The sequence below is a fragment of the Triticum aestivum genome, chromosome 3A (assembly GCF_018294505.1).
Source record: "Triticum aestivum cultivar Chinese Spring chromosome 3A, IWGSC CS RefSeq v2.1, whole genome shotgun sequence".
NCBI lineage: Eukaryota > Viridiplantae > Streptophyta > Magnoliopsida > Poales > Poaceae > Triticum > Triticum aestivum.
The window spans coordinates 81,989,889-82,001,467 of record NC_057800.1 but is presented as its reverse complement, the minus strand read 5'-3'; positions in this window follow the sequence as shown (position 1 = coordinate 82,001,467).

Genomic DNA, 11,579 nt, shown 5'->3' with positions numbered 1-11,579 from the left:
ATGGAGGATTGTGCATTTTAAGGGTGGTAGTACCCTGTAAGAACCGTTGACCCCTGGAAAAGATAAGGATACTCCACTGAGTGGATTTCGGACAAAATGAATACGAGTTTTGTCTCGATATGTGTGAGGACCCAAGAGTATGTGGGATGAAGTTGGAGACCATCAGTTGTTGGACCAAATGTGATCAAGGAGTCAGAAGAGAATGTTAAGTTGATTCGAGATAGACTGAAGGTAGCTCAGTCCAGACAGAAGACTTATGTAGACTTAAAAACACAAGGAGGTAGTCTATGACATTGGAAATAGAGCATATCTTCATGTGTTCCCTCTGCGAGGAATTAAACGATTTGGAGTTAAGGGACAGTTAGCCCCGAGATTTGTAGGACCATACCGAGTTTTGGAGCATATGGGAGAAGTGGCCAACAAGTTGGAGTCACCCGAAGGACTGTCAGGAGTTCATGATGTGTTTCACGTTTCCCAGTTGAAGAACTGCCGTGCAGAGATGGCCAATATTCCCCTGTAAGGACGCTTGACCCTGCAAAGGATAATGATGTGGAATATGGACTCCATAAGTATAACTTTTTATCTCGATATGTGTGATATCCCACGAGGATGAAGAGATAAATAACTATTGGATATAAAGGAGGTATGATGTTGGAAATATGGATCAATGGAAACTCCATGATGAGTCTGAGTAATCATGTCCTAATTTTGGATGGATTTTAAGTATGCTAGGAAGCTGGAAGTTGGATGTTGGAATAACGATAAGTTGCCCGATGATAAGTTCAAGGACTACAAGTGATGAGATGGGCCATAACCCACAGGCCCCAGGACCTGCCAAGAAGCAAGCACATTTTGCTGAAGGAAAAAACCCCTGAAAGAAGTTACGATTTTAGCGACAGACAATCTTATAGGAGTTACGCAAAACCTGAGAGTTGTGAAGGAACGATAGATGGTTGTTTGGCTTGCAGAATCTATGGATATATCCGAACTTCGTTCATCGACAAGAAAAATTCTGCAATGCTTGTGAGGATGACCGAGTGTTAGTATGCGAGATTCGCTAAACTGTATACATGGTAATGATTTGGGTGCGGGATGGATTGATCACAATACCGACTTACTCTTATTATTCGCCTTGCTATATGGGATGGTAAATCTGAGTGACTTACCTATAGTAGAGAGACGACGATCAAAACTTTGTTTAAGCCTTAGAATGGTATAAGTATTTTCCCTTGTACACGGCAGTTGATGCCAACCGTAGGTTATACGGTGAGGATCAACCAGACCCATTTCCTGTAGGAGAAACCATAAATGGTTGACCACCATGAGATATCGATAGTTGTTTAGTCTTGGCGCCAGACCCGTCAGCTAAGAAGACCCAGTCTCGGAATAACCTTACCAAGAGGAAAGGACAAAAGAATTGAGGTAAAAGTTATGTCGTTACCGGAAGAGCTCAGAGGAGGAATTTTCTCGAGGATCTGAGAAGACCGACACTGTCAAGAATAAGGATGGAGTATATGAGTTTTGATGGAACAGTAACCAAGCTTCTAAGGGTCGTAGAACCCCAGACCCCTGTGATGATGGATGGATTTTGAGGAGACCCCCAAACCCTAACCTTTTCTTGCTAGCCTCTCCGAATCTCGAGGACGAGATTCATTTTAAGGGTGGTAGGTTTGTAACATCCCAAAATTCTAAATTTTGGCATGTTATAATAAATAGATAGATTTGATTGATTGTTTGATTGATTGTCTGAAAGTGAGTGAATTCGAAACTTTTGAAAGTTAAATGAGAGGGAATAAAAGGACTTTCCCAAACTTTCTTTTTGCATTTAAGATCTCCGGGAATTCAAATTCTTTTCACAACGAAACCCTGGAGAGAAGATGACATGACTTCTTCCATTTATTTAAATGACAAGGGGTGTTGAAAGTATTTGAATTTCATTTGAGAATATTTCCAATTCATAAACTTCATGCAGCTCAATGATTTTCATGAGAGAAGATAAAATGACTTCTTCAAATTATATGAAATATGAGTTGGGAGTTTCAAAGAATTAAACTCAAAGTTCTTTTGAATTTATTTTCTATTCGGAGTTATTTGAGTTTTATTCAAATTATTTTTCTCCAAAAACAAAATACATGGAAAATAGGGTAACATGATTCCCTACAATAGAAAATTGGAGAAAAATTAATTTCAAATCATTTTGGTATTTTTAAAATGATTTTTATTAGATTTTATTAGAGCAGGAACACTGTTTGAATTATTAGAATTTATGTGTATTTTATTTAATGCTAGAAAAATGTCCATGTTGTTGGAAATCTTTTTCTGAAAATTTTGATATATTATATGCCTATATAATATTTTCTTTTATTTTTGTTTTTATGATTATGTTTATCTGGAAAATGTTTAAAAAAAAGAAAAAATACTTCCCTCCGCCGAAGTGGGCCGGCCCAGCTCCTGCCAGGCCAAGGCCCAGCCCAGCACGCCAGCCTCACTCCCGCCCCCGATCGGGACTTCTCCCGAGTCCGCCGCTGCCACGACATCGCCGCCGCCGCCATGACCGCCCCGGCCTCCGTGCCCCCTTCCCCACGCCACCGCCCTCCCTTGCCCCTTTAAAAGGCCACCCAGGCACCCCTGGGTCCCGTTTTCGCCGCCGCCGCCGCTCCTCGTAGCCACGCCGCCGCCGCAGATCTCGCTATCGCCGGCGCTCGCCTCTCCGCCGCCCAGGCCGCACCTTGCCGCCGCCGCCCTCCACCTGCCGCGCCGCTCGCCGCTCCCGACGCCGCTGCCCACGCTGCGCCGCCCCACGCCACCGGAGCACCGCCGGCGACCACACCCGACGTCGTACTCGCCGGAGTTCATAGCCGCCACTACCGGTTTTTGTCAAAAAGCTGAACCGGTAATAAACCACTCTGGTTTCTTTTCAAAAACCCTAGAACGTTTTTTTCCCTATAAAACCGGTTCTGTTAGGGTTTACTTATTTAGAGAACGCTCGTCAGATTAGATCTGGATGGAACATTTTTTCGTTCGTTAACGAACGTTCGTTAAATAGCCTTTTCATTTTATTTTATATCTGCCAGGGACCCGTCTGCGATTTTTTTACAGATTAGTCCCTAATCTTAAAACAACCACATCTTTTTACTCGTTATCCCAAATTCAACGAAACCAACACCCACGTCTTCGTTATGATCCCCTCTATCCATTAAAACAACTCAAACATGTTTTTGAAAAGTTTAAAAATTGAATTAGATCAGATTTGAATTCAAACTTCGTTTGATCATAACTTGAGTTTCGTAGCTCCGTTTGAGTTGATTCTTTTTGCAAATCGAAGCTCTTGACCTAAACTTTCTGATAAGGCCAAATTCATATAATTTTGGTACTGTTAGAAATTGTTTTATGTTGCAAGAGTTATTTGCTTGGTTTTGATGTTTTCCGAATCATCTTCTTCGTTCTTTCTAATCTTTTGAGTGATTGCTTATGTGTGGTTACTATTGCTTGCTTACGATAGAGTGACCGGAGTGTGACGAGTAGAACTATCAAGAGTTATGAGTGCGAATCATCTTCATCAACATTGCAGGCAAGTTCACACTTTGATCATATTCCTTTAACACCCAGTTTTTATGCATTAGTTCCAATCCCCAAACATTGCATGGTTAGGATCTGTATAAATTGTGGGTTGGGAAGTAGTTGATGAGGTAGGAACCTATTACCTGCTTATTAACAAACCCTTGGGAGTTACTTTTACGTTATGCTTACATTGCCATGCTATGCTCGTAGACGTGGATTGGGTTTTTGAGAGTATTTCATGACAGATGTGAGAGATTATTGTTAACTAAGGTTTAACTTAAGGTGGCTATTTTAATACACATCTAGGTGGATTGGTTGGGGCACCCTGGGGATATACCAGTGGACTTGCCCGGACACCTGGGGATATACCAGTGTTGTCCTAGGAGATCCCGGGGTTACCGTGTGATCCTCCTATGGTTCGCCACCCAGGCTCAAAGGGATCATGAGACTATTCATACTAGAAACTTCCGTGTGCAGCCACAAGATATTATGGGCTCTAGCATAGTTGATTAAGTTGTGTGAACTCTTACAGTGGTAGACTAGCAGATGTAGGGGTTGTAGGTGGTACGGTCTACCCATCGTAAGGTGCAAACGCTTCTGAAAGACTATGTCTCGGTCATCCGTTTCTCAAACACCATGTAGTGCGAGAAAACCAACGGAGGAGATCGAGTCTTGTGGGGAAAAGTGCGCAAACCTCTGCAGAGTGTATAAACTAATCATGATTAGCCGTGTCCCCGGTTATGGTCGTCATGAGTATCTAGTACTTGGATTATCATGTGAATCTCATCACGTTATTTTAAATGAATATTGCTGGGTTTTTATGATGATACTTAATTGGGATTGAGGATGTTGTCAACCATTCTCAATGATTAACAACCACCATGGTAGTGAAATAAAATTTATTCCTTTAAAGTAGGGAAAATTGGCTTTTCGCAAAAACCTTATAACCATAGAGCTTTTCCACCAGCCAAATATGCATGTAGTGATAGCCTTTATTCATCAATCTCTATGGTGTGAATTTGCCAGTACATTCAATGTACTGACCCTTTGTGGGTGCAACGTCTCATGTTGCAGGAATCTTATGTCGAGTAAGTGATACGTTAGGGTTATGATTTCTACACTCAACTTTGCCGATGGTGTTGATGGGAATCCACAACCTTGTTACTTCCGCTATTTTGGATTGAGGTAATAGTATTTACGTTACTTTATACATGTGATTTACCTCTGTTATAAATCCTCGAGTACTGTGTGTGTCAGCATACTGATCCAGGGATGACACTTAAGCACAGAGACTTGATCCATTCGGGTCAGGTCCCTACAAGATGGTATCAGAGCACATGTTGACTGTAGGACGTGACCCTAGAAACTTGGAAGCCCATAGCAAAAAAAATTCTCTACAACTTTCACTTTCAAAAAGAACGTCTACCTCTCTTCTCTTCTGAGCTTATTCAAAAATTCCCTTTAGTGAGACCATACCCCTTTCCCCTTTTGACCACACGAAGATTCGACTGATGAGACCACTCCAAGAAGTACAAGATATCGGACAACTAAGACCACTTCGGAATGAAGAGTATTTTCTATGAATCTGAATAATGGAAACTACAACGGTTGAAGACCGAAGACAAGTAGAATTTGAAGGCTCTGAAGAATCCCTAGATTTGTATGACCTAGGAAGGCTACCCTTATGGAACTTGGCAGACTAAGGAAGCTGTCAATACCCGAGATCAAGGTGTATCGGAGAAAGACCAGAACATGGAGCATTAGAACCCAAAGTTTTGCCAAGAAAACCCTAAGACAGGAGATATCAACTATGGAATGATAGCTCATGGGAAAGACAAGAGCAGAAACACGGTTATCCGTGATGTCATCTCCCGCCGATGCTATTGTCACTGTGCTGAGTTAAGGATGCATTTCTTCAGAATGGATTTGATGGAAGAAGGCTGATGGAGCACCTAACAGTAAGATGAAGTTTTAACCTCAGCTGGTGTACCACCAGAATCTGGAGTAGTACATCAAGAATTTTAGGATGGAGTTCCAGGAAGCCGTATTAGACAAGGAAGCATTTCGTGAAGAACTCAGGAACTAGAAGCTGAAGTAGCCAAGCTGGAGGAGCAAAACCTCGAGATACCGGAGATTCGTCAGGAACTGAAGGACAGTAGGACCATGGTTCATGCGAAGGATGTTGAAACCAGAAGTTTGGAATGCAACTCCAGAATATTAAAGGACGTCACGAGAGACTTCGCGTCAACAGAGTTGATCGGGCAAAAGAACTTGAAAAAAAAGACAAGCATGATCGGAAGAAGCCATGGGAGGCATGAACCAGGCTTGAAGAGTTTGGAGAGTTGAAGATTTATTGACCTTTAGAAGACCAAACCCCTGTTATATACCTACGTTAGATGTGACGATTGTGAGCTGTCATTTGTTTGATGTTTTTCCGACAGCCACAATAAAAATCTGTCTTTTTTTAAAACTATTGTTTGCATCCCTCTCCATCTCTCTCATCTCACCCCAAAACCCTTGGACCCAATAGAGGATGAATCAAGATGATCTTATATTTTCTAGACCGATGAGTCAATTGGAGACAGACTGATGGATTCAGAACATGGAGGATCACATGAAGAATAACCCTATAGTTGGAAATGATATGACCCAGCATGCTCTTCAGTGCTTTGAAAGAGGTGCTTCTACTTGGTGGAGGATATAACAAACCATGAATGGATGGCAAGGAGTAACCACTTGGAGAGAATTAAAGTTGACTCTGCAAAGATCTCACCTTGTGTCCCAGAATTTGAAGCCTTATGGAAAGGATATGAAGAAACCTTGTGCAAGCAAGATTTGTGGAGAAATAGGACACACCCAGAAAGAACACAAGGATGAATGCCCAAATTGTGAAGGAAGTCACCTAGTTGAAGAATGCCCAACTAGGCAGATTACTTGTTTCTTCTGTGAAGGGACTACCCACTATCCTGCTCAGTGTCACATTTACCCCATGGTACAACGAACCATCCAGCAGAAGAAAGAAGAAATGAAAGGAGCCCTCATGGAAATTTTAGAAGAAGCTGTGATGGAGGACACACCTAAAGAAGACTCGAGTAAACCTTGCACTAAGTCTTGCTATTCATGTGGAGAAGAAGGTCACATCTCCCAAAATTGTTTGAACGGGGATCTAGTAGAATTCCCGATGGAGGAAGTAGAATATGACCCACAAGAAATAGAAGCCATGATTGGCATAAAAAGGTCTAGGAAGAGAAGCAGATTGGATTCCAGGAAGGATCTGAGTCATATCACCTGTTACAGGTGCAAGGAGTCAGGGAACTACCTCAGCAGTTGCCCAAAAAGGAAACCTCGAGACTTGTCAGAAGTAATATGTTTAAGTTGTAATTGAACAGGGCACTTTGCCAGAGAATGCCCCAAGGAGAAGGAAACTTGTGCTAGATAGTTGAGTTTGCAACAAAAGAAATGGACTAGTAGAAGTGAGAACATTTTCTTTTATACTGAGGTGTTGAGTTGAGACATGTAATGGAAAAGCAAGAGATTGTAATCATTGGAGAATCAATAAAGTTAGCATCGTTGGTAAAGATATGGAGTTTATGAGTTGTTACTCTATGAAGAAGAATTTTGGCCATTCTGAGGATATGAGAAATATGGTCTATGGAGGATTGTGCATTTTAAGGGTGGTAGTACCCTGTAAGAATCGTTGACCCCTGGAAAAGATAAGGATACTCCACTGAGTGGATTTCGGACAAAATGAATACGAGTTTTGTCTCGATATGTGTGATGCCCCAAGAGTATGTGGGATGAAGTTGGAGACCATCAGTTGTTGGACCAAATGTGATCAAGGAGTCAGAAGAGAATTTTAAGTTGATTCAAGATAGACTGAAGGTAGCTCAGTCCAGACAGAAGAGTTATGTAGACTTAAAAACGCAAGGAGGTAGTCTATGACATTGGAAAGAGAGCATATCTTCACGTGTTCCCTCTGCGAGGAATTAAACGATTTGGAGTTAAGGGACAGTTAGCCCCGAGATTTGTAGGACCATACCGAGTTTTGGAGCGTATGGGAGAAGTGGCCAACAAGTTGGAGTCACCCGAAGGACTGTCAGGAGTTCATGATGTGTTTCACGTTTGCCAGTTGAAGAAGTGCCGTGCAGAGATGGCCAATATTCCCCTGTAAGGACGCTTGACCCTGCAAAGGATAATGATGTGGAATATGGACTCCATAAGTATAAATTTTTTATCTCGGTATGTGGGATATCCCACGAGGATGAAGAGATAAATTACTATTGGATATAAAGGAGGTATGATGTTGGAAATATGGATCAATGGAAACTCCATGATGAGTCTGAGTAATCATGTCCTAATTTTGGGTGGATTTTAAGTATGCTAGGAAGCTGGAAGTTGGATGTTGGAATAACGATAAGTTGCCCGATGATAGGTTCAAGGACTACAAGTGATGAGATGGGCCATAACCCATAGGCCCAGGACCTGCCAAGAAGCAAGCACATTTTGCTGAAGGAAAAAAACCCAGAAAGAAGTTACGATTTTATCGACAGACGATCTTATAGGAGTTACGCAAAACTTGAGAGTTGTGAAGGAACGATAGATGGTTGTTTGGCTTGCAGAATCTATGGATATATCCGAACTTCGTTCGTCGACAAGAAAAATTCTGCAATGCTTGTGAGGATGACCGAGTGTTAGTATGCAAGATTCGCTAAACTGTATACATGGTAATGATTTGGGTGCGGGATGGATTGATCACCATACCGACACACTCTTATTATTCGCCTTGCTATGTGGGATGGTAAATCTGAGTGACTTACCTATAGTAGAGAGACGACGATCAAAACTTTGTTTAAGCCTTAGAATGGTATAAGTATTTTCCCTTGTACACGGCAGTTGATGCCAACCGTAGGTTATATGGTGAGGATCAACCAGACCCATTTCCTGCAGGAGAAACCATAAATGGATGACCACCATGAGATATCGATAGTTGTTTAGTCTTGGCGCCAGACCCGTCAGCTAAGAAGACCCAGTCTCAGAATAACCTTACCAAGAGGAAAGGACAAAAGAATTGAGGAAAAAGTTATGTCGTTACCGGAAGAGCTCAGAGGAGGAATTTTCTCGAGGATCTGAGAAGACCGACACTGTCAAGAATAAGGATGGAGTATATGAGTTTTGATGGAACAGTAACCAAGCTTCTAAGGGTGGTAGCACCCCAGACCCCTGTGATGACGGATGGATTTTGAGGAGACCCCCAAACCCTAACCTTTTCTTGCTAGCCTCTCTGAATCTCGAGGACGAGATTCATTTTAAGGGTGGTAGGTTTGTAACATCCCAAAATTCTAAATTTTGGAATGTTATAATAAATAGATAGATTTGATTAATTGTTTGATTGATTGTCTGAAAGTGAGTGAATTCGAAACTTTTGAAAGTTAAATGAGAGGGAATAAAAGGACTTTCCCAAACTTTCTTTTTGCATTTAAGATCTCCGGGAATTCAAATTCTTTTCACCAAGAAACCCTTGAGAGAAGATGACATGACTTCTTCCATTTATTTAAATGACAAGGGGTGTTGAAAGTATTTGAATTTCATTTGAGAATATTTCCAATTCATAAACTTCATGCAGCTCAATGATTTTCATGAGAGAAGATAAAATGACTTCTTCAAATTGTATGAAATATGAGTTGGGAGTTTCAAAGAATTAAACTCAAAGTTCTTTTGAATTTATTTTCAATTTGGAGTTATTTGAGTTTTATTCAAATTATTTTTCTCCAAAAACAAAATACATGGAAAATAGGGTAACATGATTCCCTACAATAGAAAATTGGAGAAAAATTAATTTCAAATCATTTTGGTATTTTTAAAATGATTTTTATTGGATTTTATTAGAGTAGGAGCACTGTTTGAATTATTAGAATTGATGTGTATTTTATTTAATGCTAGAAAATTTCCATGTTGTTGGAAATCTTTTTCTGAAAATTTTGATATATTATATGCCTATATAATATTTTCTTTTATTTTTGTTTTATGATTATGTTTATTTGGAAAATGTTTAAAAAAAACCTCCCTCCGCCGAAGTGGGCCGGCCCAGCTCCTGCCAGGCCAAGGCCCAGCCCAGCGCGCCAGCCTCGCTCCCGCCCCCGACCGGGACTTCTCCCGAGTCCGCCGCCGCCACGACATCGCCGTCGCCGCCGTGACCGCCCCGGCCTCCGTGCCCCCTTCCCCATGCCACCGCCCTCCCTTGCCCCTTTAAAAGGCCACCCAGGGACCCCTTGGTCCCGTTTTCGCCGCCGCCGCCGCTCCTCGTAGCCGCGCCGCCGCCGCAGATCTCGCCGTCGCCGGCGCTCGCCTCTCCGCCGCCCTGGCCGCACCTTGCCGCCGCCGCCGCCCTCCACCTGCCGCGTCGCTCGCTGCTGCCGCGCCGCTCGCCGCTCCTGACGCCGCTGCCCACGCTGCGCTGCCCCACGCCACCGGAGCACCGCCGGCCACCACGCCCGACGCCGAACTCGTCGGAGTTCATAGCGGCCACTGCTGGTTTTCGTCGAAAAGCTGAACCGGTAATAAACCACTCTGGTTTCTTTTCAAAAACCCTAGAACGTTTTTTCCTATAAAACCGGTTCTGTTAGGGTTTACTTATTTAGAGAACGCTCGTCAGATTAGATCTGGAGCGAACGGTTTTTCGTTCGTTAGCAAACGTTCGTTAAATAGCCTTTTCGTTTCATTTTATATCTGCCAGGGACCCGTTTGTGATTTTTTTACAGATTAGTCCCTAATCTTAAAACAACCACATCATTTTACTCGTTATCCCAAATTCAACGAAACCAACGCCCACGTCTTCGTTATGATCCCCTCTATCCATTAAAACAACTCAAACATGTTTTTGAAAAGTTTGAAAATTGAATTAGATCATATTTGTATTCAAACTTCGCCTGATCATAACTTGAGTTTCGTAGCTCCGTTTGAGTTGATTCTTTTTGCAAATCGAAGCTCTTGACCTAACTTTCTGATAAGGCCAAATTCATATAATTTTGGTACTGTTAGAAATTGTTTTATGTTGCAAGAGTTATTTGCTTGGTTTTGATGTTTTCCGAATCGTCTTGTTCGTTCTTTCTGATCTTCTGAGTGATTGCTTATGTGTGGTTACTATTGCTTGCTTATGATAGATTGACCAGAGTGTGACGAGTAGAACTATCAAGAGTTATGAGTGCGAATCATCTTCATCAACATTGCAGGAAAGTTCACACTTTGATCATATTCCTTTAACACCCAGTTTTTATGCATTAGTTCCAATCCCCAAACATTGCATGGTTAGGATCTGTATAAATTGTGGGTTGGGAAGTAGTTGATGAGGTAGGAACCTATTACCTGCTTATTAACAAACCCTTGGGAGTTACTTTTACATTATGCTTACATTGCCGTGCTATGCTCGTAGACGTGGATTGGGTTTTTGAGAGTATTTCATGACAGATGTGAGAGATTATTATTAACTAAGGTTTAACTTAAGGTGGCTACTTTAATACACATCTAGGTGGATTGGTTGGGGCACCCTGGGGATATACCAATGGACTTGCCCGGACACCTGGGGATATACCAGTGTTGTCCTAGGAGATCCCGGGGTTACCGTGCGATCCTCCTATGGTTCGCCACCCAGGGTCAAAGGGATCATGAGACTATTCATACTAGAAACTTCCGTGTGCAGCCACAAGCTATTATGGGCTCTAGCATAGTTGATTAAGTCGTGTGAACTCTTACAGTGGTAGACTAGCAGATGTAGGGGTTGTACGTGGTACGGTCTACCCATCGTAAGGTGCAAACGCTTCTGAAAGACTATGTCTCGGTCATCCGTTTCTCAAACACCATGTAGTGCGAGAAAACCAACGGAGGAGATCGAGTCTTGTGGGGAAAAGTGCGCAAACCTCTGCAGAGTGTATAAACTAATCATGATTAGCCGTGTCCCCGGTTATGGTCGTCATGAGTATCTAGTACTTGGATTATCATGTGAATCTCATCACGTTACTTTA